Here is an 18,304-nt window from a genome sequence, read left to right on the forward strand (position 1 = left end):
TTGTCACTCTGGCTCTTTGCATATTACTTTTTGCCCCTTAGGGCAACCTTAAGGCCAGATGTGACATAGTGGGTTGGTGCAATCACTTTGATGGGGGGAATTACATACAATGAATTCTGAAGAGGAGAAAGAAACATTTCCTTGGCATTGATTTTTTCCAGCTTTTTTCTTCCTGTCAGGTTGCTACATTCCTACTAAATTATGTTATTTATTTTGAAAGAATTTTTACTGGGGAACTTTTCTGAAGCTAATGCTTTCTCTTTTATTATTAAATGTCTCTCTTATCCAGTCCTCTTTTTCCTTCTTTATGCCCTCACCCTATTCATTCTGTATGCTTGTATTTTTCTACATGTAAGTTTTTCTGAACTGAATGGCAATTCATAAACCTTTTGCCTTCAGATACCATGTTATATTATGTGTTCTTGTTCCCCCAGTGTAAGACAGAAGACAGGAAATATGTCTTGAACAAATGTATGAATCAATGAATGAATGATTCAAAATGGTATTATAAACAGGCAACGTCACATTCCTTTCTTATGAAACTTCTTCCTGGAGCCCTATTATGTATGAGAGGCACATTCAGGATTTTTTAAACAAAAGCACTTTCATTGCTGGGTAAATTAAGACCTACAGTTGACAAATAAGATAAGAAATATTTGTCAAATGGAGGTTGTAAAGTTCTTGGTTGGAATGGGTTCTGATGGTCTTATCTAGATTATTGCAATAGCCTTCTAAGTGACTCCCTCATTTCCAGATGTGATCCCTCATTGCTCAGTCCATTCTATACTTGCTAGACTGAACTTATTAAGACACCATTTTATTGCCATTCTTCTGTTCAGAAATCTTTGATTATATTGACCATCTTATCATACTTTAATTAGTTGTCTTACACTTGTCTGTCCAATACATTGTACAATTGTTGAGAGAAGAGAATGTAATTGCTTCTCTATCTCTACTTATCTGTATACACACGTAAATAAATCAGACCTCACCCAAGTAGATTCTAGTCTCCTCTTACTTCTGACAAGTGACAAGAATATTATTAACCTAAAGCTATTTAGAATACACACACACACACACACACACACAGAGAGAGAGAGAGAGAGAGAGAGAGAGAGATTTGAGACAGTATCTCATTGTGTCACCCAGGCTGGAGTGCAGTGGTGCAATCACAGCTCAATGCAGCCTTGACCTCCTGGACTTAAGTGATCCTCCTGCCTCAGCCTCTCAAGTACCTGGGACTGAAGGCATGCACTGTCACACCTGGCTAAGTTTTGTAATTTTTGTAGAGGCAGAGTCTCGCTATGTTTCCCAAGCACTTCTCAAACTCCTGAGCTCAAGTGATCCACCTCTCTCGGCCTCCCAACATATTGGGATTACAAGCGTGAGCCACCACGCCCAGCCATAAAAATATTCTTAATTTTTTTTATTTTTTAAAATTTCTATTCACATTAGAAAGAATGCAATCTGATACTTTTGCTATCATAAACCCATTTTGTATGTCTATATAGTTTAATTAGGAATGACCTATATATTTGAAAACTTGACTATAGTACAATAGACCACTTTTTGTTTTTCTAACATAACCATGCCTTTCTGGAACAGTCTCAAATTTGTTCAACTGCATGCTCACACTCCCTATTTCCTCCTGACATGTTCATTTCCTCTTATTTCTTGATTTATTTGTTTATTTAACTTAATTTATTTTTGAGACAGAGTCTTGTTCTGTCACCAGGCTGGAGTGCAGTGGTGCAATCTCGGCTCACTGCAACCTCCGCCTCCTGGGTTCAAGTGATTCTCCTGCCTCAGCCTCCCAAGTAGCTGGGATTATGGACACCCACCACCATGCCCAGCTAATTTTTATATTTTTAGTAGAGACGGGGTTTCAACATATTGGCCAGGCTAGTCTCAAACTCCTGACCTTGTGATCTGCCCGCCTCGGCCTCCTAAAGTGCTGGGATTACAGGCGTGAGACACCGATTTATTTACTTTCTTGATAGTGAATTCAGTGTCCATCTTACTCGAAGGAGTTCTCCTTCAACCATATTCTGAATATAATACTAACACTCCAGTACCAGCCCATGTCTACCAAGGGCCTGGTTACTGTCATTGCTTTCAAACAACCACACCATCTTCTATGCTCGTTTTTTTCTTGGAGTGGATTCTCCTGCTTCACATGACAAACTGCTGTTTGTTTTTTGGGATTCAGCTTTGTTTTCACATCTGCTGTTAAGCTTCTGGTGACTCTCCCACATGTGTTAATGTCATATACATGCCATGATTTGTCAGATTGTTTTTTTAAGTGTCTCACTAAATTTGAATTCCTTAAAGACAGAACTCTGCCTTCTCCATCTCAGCCTCTACAGATCTTTGCACAGAACTCAGCAAATTCTGTGCACTCAGTGAATGCTTATTGAATGTTTAGGTGTTTGCATATGAAACTTAATATTTAAAAATGCACTTAGGAAGATGGTGGGGAATGGATGATGAGTGAGGAGCTTCCGTGTCTAAGTCTTAGCTCTGCCACTAATGGATTGAACACTTTGGATAAATATTTTCTCTCTGAGCTTCGATTTTGTCATCTGAAAAATTGAGGCGATAGAGGAATGGAAAAAACTAGAACTTCCTGTAAGCCCTTCAAGATCTACTGTGGTGTTTTTCCTATTCACCTATGCTGAGTGCAGAGGCAATAATAACTTAGCCACAAGCATGAAAAATGTTGTTTGAAAACAAACAAGATTAGATATGCAACAAGTCACAGAAGCTAAAAAGTTCCTCCTGAGGAACTTTTCTTTGATGGGGGGAGTTACATATAATAAATGAGGTATTTCAGGAAGATTTTCCAGACCCATGGACAGCATCTGGGTCTGTGGAGGCATGTGACATTGCTTACTCCGGAGCTTTGGACTCTAGAGAAGCACTTGGCAGAGTGTAAAGATGATGATGGGCTTTGCATTGATCAGGTATGGGTTTGAGTCCAGATTCGTGCTCTAATTATGTGACCTTGAACCTTAATCTTCCTGTGTTTTAGCTTGGTCAGCTGTAAAATTTGGGCTAAGGACTTGTCATCCGAGTTGTTTTTTAAAAAAAAATTATAAATTATACATACTCCATGCAGTGCTTGATGAATAGCCGACACTGAATGAATCATAGCTATTACTATTATGGAACTAAAATTAATGCTGCTGAGATAATAATTCTGTCTTAATGTGTCAACTATCACTAACGGTACAGAACAAAAAGCAAAAAAGACGTAATTAACCCCGTTAACCACCTGAAAAATGAAAGAATTCTATTTTCAGCCCTCTGATAAAAGGCCAATTTGCAAGTTTTGGGTGTTCAAAGATTATTTTTATTCTGTCATTGCTCTCGTTCCAGTTACGAACCCAGTTCAAAAATAATGATTATTCAGTGAATATGCCTAATGATGCCACACATGTATGAGCAGAGTTAAGGGGAACATAGATTTACATTAAATAAGCAAATAAAAATATATCAGTCTGCCCAACTGTAGACAGGCAATATGAGTTTAACACAGCTCCCCATCCTATTAAAATACACATGGAGTTATTGAAGATTCTCTCTAATAGATATTTACAGTGTGTCTCAGTGTGAAACATCCAGATCTGTAAAAATTATGAGATGCATTTTTCAGAATAATATTGCTAATAATTTTGGGTTGCTAAAATTAGTCACCATGAAAAGAACTTAGATATTAAGATACTTTCTGTGTAATTGAAAAAGATGATCATGGTTGGCCCTATTTTATGGTGTTCAAGCCATAAGTTATAAAGTTTACACATATTCTAAAACCACCATCAATTAGTCCATAAGGTTTTTTTTTCAGCCCTCAGTGTGGTACCCATTTGAAATGCATGTTGTATAGAAAAGTACAGAAATCAAACAGAAGCAGCTCATCTCTTCTATAAAAATGTTACTTATGGCGGGGTGTGGTGGCTCACACATGTAATCCTAGCACTTTGGGAGGCCAAGGCAGGGGGATCACTTGAGGTCAGGAGTTCGAGACCAGACTGGCCAACATGGTGAAACCCTGTCTTTACTAAAAATACAAAAATTAGCCAGATGTGGTGGCACATGCCTGTAGTCCCAGCTACTTGGGAGGCTGAGGCGGGAGAATCATTTGAACCCAGAAGGCAGAGGCTGCAGTGAGCAGAGATCACGCCATTACACTCCAGCCTGGGCGACAGAGTGAGACTCTATCTCAAAAAAAAAAAAAAAAAAAAAGTTTTATTTCTTTTTCATTATGCAAGAACCAAGTGTTTTCCTTAGGAGATACTTTTTAAGACATTTGTAGACAGGTCATCTTTTTCTCTGTGTTTATAACTTTGGTTTTAAGCTTAAAATCATGAAAGAATTTTGAGAAAATTATTTTTTTATGAATATGTTCCATAAACTGTTTCCCAAAGCTTTCTTCTATCAAGAAGGCATCTATAAAATTATTTTTAAAATGTTAATTAAAATTTTGATTTTATCTCATGTTTTATTCTTCTTCGTAAAACTAGATCTAATGAATAAAAACATTTCAAACCACATTCTTGTTGACTGTGTCACTGCCTGAGATTTTGAATAGCTGCTACACTGTTCTCTCTTTGGAGTGCAAAGGGTGATTGTGATTGTTTCTAGTATTTGAATACCATACTTCCTTGACTGCTGTCATACAGGATCTTAACTTCACTCTCTTGACTTTTTAATAGTTCCCTAATTGAGATCCCCATGCGAGTCTTTCCTTGCACCATTTCCCCCTCTACTGCTGCTACAGTTATTGTTCTAAAATACATCTGGCCATGTTACTTCCTGACCAAAAACTGCATGATCCACTCTTAAAAAATGCAAACTCCTATCTTGGTAAATTACCCTTCTTCCCAAGGACCCCATACTCATTTGACAACTCATCTCTTGCCTGTCTGTTTCATGACCCTTAAACTCTATTCGGACCAAACCACTCTCCATTCAACAAATTTGCCATTGACATTAACAGTTTCATAATTTTTCATCGGTTCTTCTCCCTCCCTGGAATCCTTCTACATCAGCCTCTTCTCCATGTGGACAGATTCTATCGACTCTTCGTGAATGAACTTAAGTGTCCTCTCTGTGCAGCCCTCCATACTCTAGTAGACTCTAGAAGACAGGGTGTGTAACTCCTTCGAGCCACTCACAACATTTATTCTCACATTTTCATAGTACTCACCATAACAAACTGTGCTGCCATCACATTCTATTGTGGTTTATCTGTTTTTGTGTCTGTGTACACTAGGAGTTCTTCAGAAGGAAAGTGTTTCTTATACAAATTAATAACTCCAGTGCTTCTGCAAATGTTGAGCATTACAGACCCTCCATGTTGAGTAACCGAGTGGATGGAAACTTGCGGTGGCTGACTCATTAATAGATATGATACCTACTCAAGGAGTACAAAATCTGTCCTATGTACTTTAAGTAAAAGTTGACTTAATTGCTGATTAAAATAAATAATGTATATAATGCTCATACTATTTATACATATTTACTCTTATTAATTACACAATTATGATTAAACTATGAAGCACAAGCTATACATAATAATGAAGGTCTGAAGTCGGACAGAAATGGCAGGAATGAAAGGCAGAGTCTCTCTGGCGCTCTCAGTACGAAGCAAAACTTCAGTAGGATGCACAACTTCTCATGATCCCTTCACTTCCATTCCACTGGGCTCTCTGTTGCCCAGGCAATGTAGTTCATTCCTTATTATCCTGTTTCCACCTCAGCTTCCACTTATGGGATTATTGTTGCTTTTGTGGCCACATAACTAGTGAGTATCTCTGTGTACCATTCTATGAAGTATGTAGGTGCAGTGGCATCATATGGTGTGCAGTCTTAACTTTCTCATGTTGCTGTAAGAAAGTACTGTGGACTGGGTGGTTTCAACAACAGAAATTTATTTTCTCACAGTTCTAGCGACTGGAAGTTCAAGATCCAGGTGCTAGGAGTATTTGGTGAGGGCTCTCTCTTTGGAGTGCAAATGCTTGCCTTCTCAATGTGTGCTCACGTGACTTCTTTGTGCACCTGCAGAACGGGACAGAAAGAGAAGAAATGCTGTCGTGTCTCTTACACAATTCGTGTCTGATCCGGGCCCCACCCTTACTAACTCACGGAACCTTAATTACTTCCTTACTCCAAATACAACCACGTTAGCTGGGTTAGGACAGAAACATATGACTCTTAGGAGGACATGTATGCTCAGTTCGTAACACGCATTATTGTAAAATGTACTTGCTAGAGGTTTTAGTGCCATAAAAATTTCAGTTGTGATGTGGAATCTAGGACTAAGACAGACATGATTCCAGCTAGCAGAATTTTCAAGGAAGCTGTGAGTATGCAGCCTTACCAAGTTTTCTGCACATAACCCTCTTTCTCCATTAAGGTGACTGTGTAGTTTTTTTTCTGCTAAATTTGGAAGCAGCTCCTCCTTGCACTATTCATCTTTGTCAGAGTTCCGCGTCTGTTCAAATGCTTTGTAGCCACTTTGATTAATTCTGGGGCTTGATGTTCCGAGTTTCACTTTGATAAAACATAGAATCATTTTGTATAAAGCATATGGACATTGCTTTTGTTTAATGTGGCAACAAGACTTAAAATGACCTTTTCCTCTGCCGTTCCAAATATTTATTCAAAATGGCCTTATTTGTGGTTACCTTATCCTATTGTCATTTTCAGTATTATCTTATGGTTATATAAAATACAATTCTCCTTTTTTTCTTGATTTCATATACCAAAACTATTCTCATTCGTCGTGAGTTGCAGGATGTTCTGATCCCGTCGCCTAAAGCCATAGAGTTAGATGGTTTCTAAGGGTGCTTGCTGAGTGCTTCTTTAAAGGTGTAGAAAGAGCAGCAGCAGTGGCTTCACATCTCTGTGAGATATGTGAGAACCACGCTTAGTGGCTCAGCATTGTCCAAAGCACTCAGCCTGCCTGGTGGAAAAAAACATCCATATTGAATGTGGTGGTTAACTCGGATTGTAATAAACATAAGAGGATATATATTATAAAAAGCAAACTGGATAATATCTCATATTTTCTTTGAGTTAGAGTCATATAGGTCTATTTTTCCTTCGTGTTAGAATTGTGGCTTATGTAACAGATCCTGAACTTGTCAAAGTATCATAATCTGTAAACACAAAACGCTATGTCTGTCAGCTGATTTTTACAAACAGTTTTAAAGCATTTGATGTGGACCAGGGCCTTTAAACTCTGCTTTAGGAGCTGAGGAACGGTGACTGAGGTTTAATACAACGCCAGAGACTGGCTGTAATGCTGCAATTACAAGACTGACTTGCAATATTAAATATATCTGTCTTTTAAATTTTGCTAGATGTGTACCTTTAATCTGCTTTAAGTAAAACTTCCACTCCTATGATTTAAACAGAAATGGCAGAGGAGAATATGAGCTATCTGATCAAAAGAAAATCATTTTAAATGTTGAACATGGCTCATTATTACTGTTAATTGGTTACATATATTCTTAGTTTCAGAAATGTTTTTCTTCCTAGATTTTATATTGTAGCTTTCAATTTGATAAAGCCCCAGGCACAAAAAGATCGGAAGCAATTTATACATTAAGTGAAGACAAAATGTAATTTTCATTTTGTTCTTTTTAGGAGCAAAAAGATTATTTGAATTTATAGAGATTTCACAGATTAGGTTTTCAAAAAGTTAGCCTGGCTTTAAAAGTACTGTGTATATCTAGGCTTATATATTTAAAAAGATGAGATTTTTGTAGAATTGGATGAAAAATTCTATTTAATGTTTTGAAATGATCTGACCTATTGTTGGCCTATGAATCTTTAAGGTATGTAATATTCATCATTTTCACATATTTAGGTACAAATTAAATCTTGAGTAAGCCATCAATTTAAAATAGACATATTTTTCATTAGATATAGCAGACATACAAAATTATTGTAGCGGTATTTTAATATCACATGTCTTCTGAATGCTATGCACATATTTTTTAAGCCTGTCTGTGTTCTGCTAGGTAAGTTAGGAAGACGGTATATTTGCCAGATCAGGTACCACCAATTGAAATTCAAAACATAAGAACATCACTTGTTTAGAATTTGTTTTTTATCCCCCAACTCCACCCACATGAAAAAAAACCTTCAGTTTCTAAATTCATTCTCAATGTTTCTTTTTACTTTTGTGAACCGATGAGTAAGAGTAGAAGTAAATTTGAAATGGAAACATTGAGCATGCAAATAGAAATACTGAGCATGAATGCTCTTAGGTGAGGATACATGGGCGATGCACATCATGGAATGATGGCGTATGCTGGGAGCCACCTGCAACGGAGTAGGCTTGGGAAAAATCTGTTGCTCTAGGAAATGTCAACGCACAGAGTTGATGCATTCCAGTCTTTGGCGTCTGAGATTGGATTATTTGCTGAGACACGCTCGTAAAAAGGGCAGCTTTTTATTCACCTTTGCCATGTAATCATACTCTAAATGAGTTACGTCTTTCATAGGTCTCTCTATGCTTCTGGGACATGTTTCAGATTGTAGATCTTGTCATATGGATCTCTAGACTTCTGCCTTCTCATTGTTTTGATCCAAGGATCTACAGTTTCTTTCTGTTCTTCTTATCTGTGCTAAAGTAAAAGTCTAATAATGGTTTTTGGTTACCTCCTTAGTTCAAAGGCAAAGACCTCAGCCTCAAATTACCTTCTTATTAATCAAGGCCATTTTGAGAGGACACAGAACTAACATAAATAGCATTTTACACGTCAAGCTTGTAAAAGAACCAAAGGTTTGTATTTTTACATTCTAACCTTCCCATTTATCCCACTCAATCCTATACAAAATTTATTCCAGTTCTAAATGTATACTGAAATATAAATCCTGACTTATAGTTACCCAAGAGTGAAAAATTCTCTCATGTTAGAACATCTTCAGTTATGATGATCAAATACTAATTATGCACACACACACACAGACATTATATATAGAGAGAAATCCCCTTATATATGTTCATCTCCTCACTTTATGAAGTACCAGTAGTTTTAGAAATGTTATAAAAATAAACTCAATGTCTAAAAAAAAGATTGAGTCCTTCAAAAACGGTAAGGCTGCTTTTGTTCTCCTCTCAGACCTGAACAGGAAATAAGTATAAGACTCAGACACTCACAGATCAAAACATAAAATACAAAGATCATGCTCCTCATCCTATTCTGCATTATGAGGCAATTTCCTTCACTATTTTGAATATTTCAGGTAAAATCAATATGTATACTGTGGAGTAGTGGTTCTCAAAGCGCTAACTAGAAAGCCTTGGGAATGAATCCCAAAGGATTCATAATGTGTCATAATAGCACTCTGATGATCAATGAAATGTGTTTGAGGATTCTCTGTTCTAGAATGTTCTAAGGTGCTATATAGAAATATGTACATTTTCCAAAGATTAATTTCATTTGTTCTCAGTACTTATATTGTATGCTTACTTGCTACAACCTTACTTATATCTACCACAATGATTGGGAAACTTTTTCTGTTAAAGGGCAGATGGCAAATATTTGGCTTTTTAGGCCATATAGTTTATCACAACTATTCAACTAAGCCATTATAGCCAAAAAGGAACCACAGACAATATGTAAACAAATGAAAAAAAAAAAAAGTGGCTATGCTCAAATTATCCTTTATTAATAGACACTGAAATTCGTGTCATATAGTTTGTATGTACCATGAAATATTATTCTTTTTTTAATTTTTTTCAACCATATAAAAACATAAACACCATTCTTAGCTTGTGGGCATTTCTAGCAGGCCAGATTTGGCCACAGGCCATAGTTTTACAACCCATATCTCTAACAAAACTTTATATTTGAAACACTGAAGTTTTTCTTATAAATACATGAAAATACAAGTAAATATACTTTGCTGTCTTCGTTTGCTATAATATTTCAAAGTTGTTTTTAAACACATTTCCAAGTTAAATTTTTTCTAAAACTTATTATTACAAATTTTAATATTTTACTACCTAATAAAACACATTCAAAATAATTTTTCTTATGTTTAAAAATTATAAGTACATGAACAAAAGTGATTGGTGTCTTCAATAATTTTTAAGACTGTTAAGAGGCTCAGTCTGAATGCCAAAATGTAGAGAATCACTGCTATAGAGGATATTGCAGGGCATCCCCTCATTCCACTTACAGATGGTGGCACTCATGTCCCCAGCTGCTCTGTTGTCAAGGCTGTCTTAGATGAGATCTTCCAAGAATTGCTGCTAGACAAAATGAGCATATTAATTTCCTGGCATTGGCTTAGCAAATGCCACAAACTAGGTGGCTTAAAACACCAGAAATGTATGTCTCACATTCTGGAGGCTGGAAGTCCAAAATGGAAGTGTTGGCAGGGCCAGGCTCTTTGAGGGCTCTAGGGTAGGATGCTTCCTTGCCTCTTCCTAGCTTCTGGTGGTTGCCAGCAATCCTTGGCATCCTTTGACTTGTAGATGCATCACTCCAATCTCTGCCTCTGTCTTCGCTTGGCATTCTTCCTGTGTGTAGGTGTCCAAATTTCCCCATTTTATAAGGATATCAGTCGTTGGATTAGGGCGCACTCTAATCTAGTAAGATCTCATCTTAACTTGATTACAACTGTAAGACCCCATTTTCAAATGAGATTAAGTTCACAAATATGGGTAGTTAGGGAATCAACATGTCTTTTGGGGAGACCTAATTTACCCATAACAGAAGCCACATCCCCAAAGGCCACGCCCCTCTGCAGGGGCAGACTACACTCAAAAACTGGCATCTTTAGGAGTCTCAAGCTCCCTGTCTTGCCTCAAGTTGGGACATCTCCAAAGGGCCATACCAGGGCCAGAGCTCTCTGTCAAATCAACAGAAGCTCTCTTACTACACTATTAAGGCTCATTCCTCCCTCTGTCCAATTCTGCTCCCTTATTCCTCACAAGTGTTGCTTTCAAGAGGACTCTGCATGTAAATTTCAGTATCTCAGAGTCTGTTCCCTGGGAAACCCAACCTGTGACAAATGCAAGCAAATATATTTGTTATTAAAACTTTCTTGCTTCTTAACTTTTCTTTTATATTGAGCTTTAACCATAAAGACAGTAAAGATTTCATTTTTACAGTATCTCTTTATTATACAATTAGAGATATTAAGACAACTTAAAATGGAGTTAAGAAACAGACATATATGTGAAAGCATTTAGGATATTTTATCCTCACTTCTGCCTCACCGTCTCTGTCACGTGCGTCCGTGTGAAGAGACCACCAAACAGACTTTGTGTGAGCAACAAGGCTATTTTACCTGGGTGCGGGCGGGCTGAGTCCGAAAAGAGAGTCAGCAAAGGGTGGTGGGATTATCACTAGTTCTTATAGGTTTGGGGATAGCTGGTGGAGTTAGGAGCAATGTTTTGCGGGCAGGGGGTGGATCTCACAAAGTACATTCTCAAGGGTGGGGAGAATTACAAAGAACCTTCTTAAGGGTGGGGGAGATCACAAAGTACATTGATCAGTTAGGGTGGGGCAGAAACAAATCACAATGGTGGAATGTCATCAGTTAAGGCTATTTTCACTTCTTTTGTGGATCTTCAATTGCTTCAGGCCATCTGGATGTATACCTGCAAGTCACAGGGGATATGATATGATGGCTTAGCTTGGACTCAGAGACCTGACAATCTCATATCACAATTGGTAGTTTCATCTAGTTTCTTTATTTTGAAATGTTTAATTTTGAGGGTGACTTTTATTGGAGATCAAAAAAATGGCAAAAAATAATCATAGATGTTATCTATTCAGACCTACCATTCAATGCAAGGTCGAAGTTTTCAATAATATTTTGGAGGAGAAGATAGAATTGCCAAAATATTTCAGAGCAAACGTGACTCTTGCGAAGTGTGTTGAAGCTATGTAGTGATGGATTTCTCAGAAAATAAAAGGAAGTGTAGGAGCAAAAGATGAGGGTAGGATGTCACTTTATCATTAGAACTATAAGTAATTTTTTGAAGCCACAGAGGGGGTTTGATATTTGGTAAGAGATGAGGCTTATATTGGACCACATTCAGGGATTTAGAATTTAACTTCTGGATAATGTGGAACCACCGAAGAGTTTTTAAAAGAAGACTGACATGATCAGATTTTCTTTCAGAAGAACCATGTTGAAAGCTGTGTGTAGGGGATGCCATCAGATAAAGGAAAATCAGAAAGGAACCTAGATAATGAGCAGAACCAGGATAAGATGTCAATGTGTGAGTAGGAGGAGGAAATTGATATAATAGGTGTTCAGGTACAGAACTATCAGAAACTGGTGATTAAGGAATATGTTGGAAGTATGTCAAGGATAGCAGTATCTTAGTGATTATGTACAAAGGCAACAATGCTATTCATTGACGGAAGAGTCATAGAAACAGGAAAATGTTTAGAGAGGGGCATGATCAGTTTATCTTTGCACATGCTGACTTTAACTTGCTAACACAACATCAACACAGACCTGCGGTAGAGACACACATGTATGGACTGGTCTGGAGCTGAAGAAGAGATAAGAGGTAGGAAACAATGGCAATGCACTCATGCATTATTCATTCAGCTATTTCAGGAATTTTCTATTGTCCAGGTGCTATGTTAGACACTAGGAATATTATGAGGAACAAGAGTTATGAACCCTGTCCTTACAAAGCTTACAGTGTTTTGTGGATCATCATCTACTTTCTGGTACTACGATAAAATTGCCTTGAATTGGCTTTGGAAGACTCATTCCTCTCCCATGTTAGTCAATTTGCTCAAACTGTCACTACCTAAGATGACAGGAGTAGGAATGTGACTAGTCTTTAGGCAATCAGCATATTTCATTACCCACAGCCATAGTAATTGGTTCAAGGGCAAGCACGTAACCTAACAATTTAATCATGATTAGGGCTTTTGCTTAAGACGCAAGGAAGAATAATAAATTTTGGTGTTGGTCCTGGAATTATGAAGATATGGGGTGAATGGCTATATAAAGATGTGGCCTTTTTTTTTTTTTTTTTGAGGCGGAGTCTCGCTGTGTCACCCAGGCTGGAGTGCAGTGGCGTGATCTCGGCTCACTGCAAGCTCCGCCTCCCAGGTTCACGCCATTCTCCTGCCTCAGCCTCCCAAGTAGCTGGGACTACAGGCGCCCGCCACCACGCCCGGCTAGTTTTTTGTATTTTTAGTAGAGACGGGGTTTCACCGTGTTAGCCAGGATGGTCTCGATCTCCTGACCTCGTGATCCACCCGCCTCGGCCTCCCAAAGTGCTGGGATTACAGGCTTGAGCCACCGCGCCCGGCCAAGATGTGCCCATTTTAACATGTGTGTGAATGACAGGGGAACCAGCATCAAGGAACTACTCCTAAGAACTGCGATAGACAGGATCGAGGTCCTGTTTTTTCTCCTACTTCAAGTTGCACGTAAGCTAGTTCTGCCCCAGGTCTTTGCAATTACTCGAGCCAGTAAGTTTCCATTTTTGCATAAGATACGTTTGCTTGTGTTTTCAACTACTTGCACACAAAGCAGCCCTGGGCTAATATGAGGAGATTGTCATAAACAAGTAAATATGGTAACATTTTCATAAGTTACATAAAGGAAATAAACTAGTTCTTTGGTAGGAAGCTGTGGTCTGTTTTTTAGAAGAGATCTGAAGATGTTTAGAGTTTCTACAAACATAGCCAGAATACATACATACAGGAAAGAAAGAGTAGGATAGAAGAATCCCAGCACGGGGAAAGTAGTCAGAGGGAAGACTCCAAAGTAGAACCAAGCACACAGTAAAGGGATGAGCTCTGTCAACACTGAAAGCCCCCCACTTCTGAGCCTTGAAAGAAGTATGAGATAGTGGGTATCAACATGCTGAGTTGACTTGGCAGGTGTGAGGCCAAAAATATTAAGAGATGTTAAACTTGATGGCTTCAGTTTTTCCTATGAATTTGAAAGCTAGGGTGTACCTATGACAGTTTATCAATTCCCTGCTTAAAATGGGATTCCATAAGCAGAATTGAATGGTTAGAAAAATAATAGAATAATTAATTCCCTTGATCTGGATGATGTGTTTGGTTTTTCAGAGGCCGAGATAGATAGGCAAGTGACGATCCCAGCTAAAATTTAGAGTCAAAGACCTGTCAGTATAAAGTAATTTTCAACTGTCAGACCTCTAAAGGCTGACTCAAGAATACCACCAGAATGAAAGATAAGCAGGCCCAAGCCAGGGAAATTAGTAAGAGACTGGAGAGCTGGGTTAATGTCAGGAAAAACGAAAAAGTCTCTCAAATATAGATACAAATTAGTATTTGTACTATTTATTACACAAATATCATTTTATCTTAAACTTCTGCAGTGATTTTAAAGACTCTTTCATTGTCTAAAGTCTATGTTACTTATCCAAATGTTTAATCTTTGCTTTTGTAATGATTTCTAAATTAATAAAGATTTTATTATATGACATACTAAGGTATAATCACCCTACATTAGTATACAGATATGTAGTGTCATACGTGTCCGTGTGAAGAGACCACCAAACAGGCTTTGTGTGAGCAACATGGCTGTTTATTTCACCTGGGTGCAGGCGGGCTGAGTCCGAAAAGAGAGTCAGCGAAGGGAAGAAAGGGTGGGGCCATTTTATAGGATTTGGGTAGGTAAAGGAAAATTACATTCAAAGGGGAGTTATTCTCTGGTGCGCAGGAGTGGGGGTCACAAGGTGCTCAGTGGGGGAGCCTTTTGAGCCAGGATGAGCCAGGAAAAGGAATTTCACAAGATAATAGCATCGCTTAAGGCAAGGACTGGCCATTTTCACTTCTTTTGTGGTGGAATGTCATCAGTTAAGGGGAGGTAGGGCATTTGCACTTCTTTTGTGATTCTTCAGTTTCTTCAGGCCACCTGGGCTTATGCGTGCAAGTCACGGGGGATGCGATGGTTTAGCTTGGGCTCAGAGGCCTGACATTCCTGCCTTCTTATATTAATAAGAAAAATAAAATCGCGTTGAAGTGTTGGGGTGGAGAAAATTTTTGGGGGGTGGTATGGAGAGAGAATGGGCGATGTTTCTCAGGGCTGCTTCAAGCGGGATTAGGGGCGGTGTGGGAACCTCGAGTGGGAGAGATTAAGCTGAAGGAAGATTTTGTAGTAAGGGGTGATATTGTGGGGTCGTTTGAAGAAACATTTGTCATATAGAATGATTGGTGATGGCCTGGATGCGGTTTTGTATGAATTGAAAAACTAAACGGAAGACACAACATAAGAGAAGGAGAAAAAACAGGTATTAAAGGACTAAGAATTGGGAGGACCTAGGACATCTAATTAGAGACAGCCTAAGGGGGTTCAGCATAATTACTTGTTTGGTTGGTGAGTTTTTATGCTCTAAGTTTTTGGGGTATAGTTCAAGTTGTTCTGGTGTCTGGAATGAGACTGGGACCTAATAAAAAGGAGTGTCCACACAGGAGCTCAAATGGGCTGTAACCTGTAGCATTCCGAGGACAGGCCTGAATTCTGAGAAAGGAAAATGGCAAAAGTATTGTCTAGTCCTTTTTAAGTTGGTGACTGAGCTTGGTGAAGTGTGTTTTTAAAAGACCATTAGTCCATTCGACCTTTCCTGAAGATTAAGGACAGTAAAAGATATAAAGGTTTCACTGAATACCAAGAGCCTGAGAAACTGCTTGGGTGATTTGACTATTAAAGGCTGGTCCGTTATCAGACTGTACAGAGGTAGGAAGGCCAAACCAAGGAATTATGTCTGAAATGACCGCGGTGGCCTTCTCAGACCCTGTGGGAAAGGCCTCTACCCATCTAGTGAAAAGTGTCTACACAGACTAAGAGATATTTTAGTTTTCTGACTCGGGGCATGTGAGTAAAGTCAATTTGCCAGTCCTGGGCGGGGACAAATCCTTGAGCTTGATGTGTAGGAAAGGGAGGGGGCCTGAACAATCCCTGAGGGGCAGTAGAACAGCAGATGGAACACTGAGAAGTGATCTCCTTGAGGACAGATTTCCATGATGGAAAGGAAATGAGAGGTTCTAAGAGGTGGGCTAGCAGCTTGTAACCTACATGGAAGAGGTTATGAAATGACGACAGAATAGAATGGGCCTGTGAGGCTGGAAGGAGATATTTTCCGTGGTCTAAGAAACATTTGCCTTGTGTGGGAAGAGATTGATAGGTGGAAGTTTCAGCAGCGGGGAGTAGGTGGGAGTGGCCGATATGAAGGAGAAAAACTGCTGTGAGGGATAGAAGTTGGAACGCTAGCTGCTTTTTTTATCTAACTTATCAGCATAAGCATTGTCCTGAGCTATGGTTGGGGGAAGAAAATAGATATTGGAAGTTATGAAAACTGTAGAGAGTTGAGCATAGTTTGTGATTTTTAGGGCCTCTAACAGTATTAAAGCAGCGGCAGCCGCTGCACGCAGACATGAGGGCTAGGCTAAAACAGTAAGGTCAAGTCGTTTGGACAGAAAGGCTACAGGACGCGGTCCTGGCTCTTGTGTAAGAAATCTGACCGCACTAACCATGCCTAGAAAAGAAAGGAGTTGTTGTTTTGTAGAAGGGACTGGGGTTTGAGAGATTAGCCGGACACGATCAGCAGGGAGAGTAAGTGTGTATTTATGAGAATTATGCCGAGATAGGTAACAGATGAGGAAGAAATTTGGGCTTGACTGAAGTAATGGGGGCTGTCTGTGAGGCCTTGCAGCAGTACAGCCCAGGTAATTTGCTGAGCCTGATGGGTGTCAGGGTCAGTCCAAGTGAAAGCGAAGAGAGGCTGGGATGAAGGCTGTAAAGGAATAGAAAAGAAAGTATGCTTGAGATCCAGAACAGAATACTGGGTTGTGGAGGGAGGAATTGAGGATAGGAGAGTATATGGGTTGGGCACTATGGGGTGGATAGGCAAGACAATTTGGTTGATAAGGCGCAGAGATCTTGAATTAACCTGTAAGCCTTGTCTGGTTTTAGGACAGGTAAAATGGGGGGAATTGTAAGGGGAGTTTACAGGCTTTAAAAGGCCATGTTGTAGCAGGCAAGTGATAACAGGCTTTAATCCTTTTGAAGCGTGCTACGGGATGGGATATTGGTGTCAAGTGGGGTAAGGGTGATTAGGTTTTAATGAGATAGTAAGGGGTGCATGATCAGTTGCCAAGGAGGGAGTAGAAGTATCCTATACTTGTGGGTTAAGGTCGGGGGATACGAGGGGAGGATGTGAAGGAGGCTTTGAACTGGCGGAAAAGGCAGCAATGAGGTGTGGCTGTAGCCTAGGAATAGTCAGGGAAGCAGATAATTTAGTTAAAATGTCTTGGCCTAATAAGAGAACTGGCAGGTGGGGATAACTAAAAAGGAGTGCATAAAAGAATGCTGTCCAAGTTGGCACCAGAGTTGGGGAGTTTTAAGGGGTTTAGAAGCCTGGCCATCGATACCCACAACAGTTATGGGAGCAAGGGAAACAGGCCCTTGAAAAGAAGGTAATTTGGAGTGGGTAGCCTCCGTATTGATTAAGAAGGGGACAGACTTACCCTCCACTGTGAGAGTTACCCAAAGCGCCTGTGATGGTCCAGGAGGCTTCCAAAGAGATGGGGCAGCGTCAATCTTCAGCCGCTAAGCCAAGAATATCTGGGAAGGAGTCAGTCAGAGAGTGTTGGGCCAGAGCTCCAGGGACTCTGACAGTAGCTGCAGGGCGAGTTGGACAGTCCGATTTCCAGTGGGGTCCCGCACAGATGGGACACGGCTTAGGAGGGATCCCGGGCTGCGGGCATTCCTTGGCCCAGTGGCCAGCTTTCCAGCACTTGTAGCAAGCTCCTGGAGGAGGAGCTTCTGGAGGAACCTCTGGCAGCTGCGGTTCAGGCATTTGGAGTTGTGTGCTGGAGATGTGGCTGGGGTTTGCCTCACAGTGGAGGCAAGGAATTGCAACTCAGAAATAAGGTGCTACTTGGCTGCCTTTACTCTATTATTGTACACCTTGAAGGCAACGTTCATTAAGTCCTGTTGTGGGGTTTGAGGGCAGGAATTTAATTTTTGGAGCTTTATTTAACATCGGGAGCAGATTAGGTAATAAAATAAAATGCATAGTAAGAATAAGACAGTCTTCTGACCTTTCAGGGTCTAGAGCTGAAAAGCGTCTCAGGGTTGCTGCTAAATGGGCCATGAACTGAGCTGGGTTTTTCATATTTGATGAAAAAGAGCCTAAACGCTAACTGATGTGGGAGAGGTCGGATAAAGAAAACGGAACATTAACCTTGACTATGCCTTCAGCTCTAGCCACTTTTTAAAGAGGAAATTGCTGGGCAGGTCGGGGAGGGCTAGCTGCGGAACG

Source organism: Mandrillus leucophaeus, unplaced genomic scaffold (assembly GCF_000951045.1).
Source record: "Mandrillus leucophaeus isolate KB7577 unplaced genomic scaffold, Mleu.le_1.0 Scaffold62, whole genome shotgun sequence".
NCBI lineage: Eukaryota > Metazoa > Chordata > Mammalia > Primates > Cercopithecidae > Mandrillus > Mandrillus leucophaeus.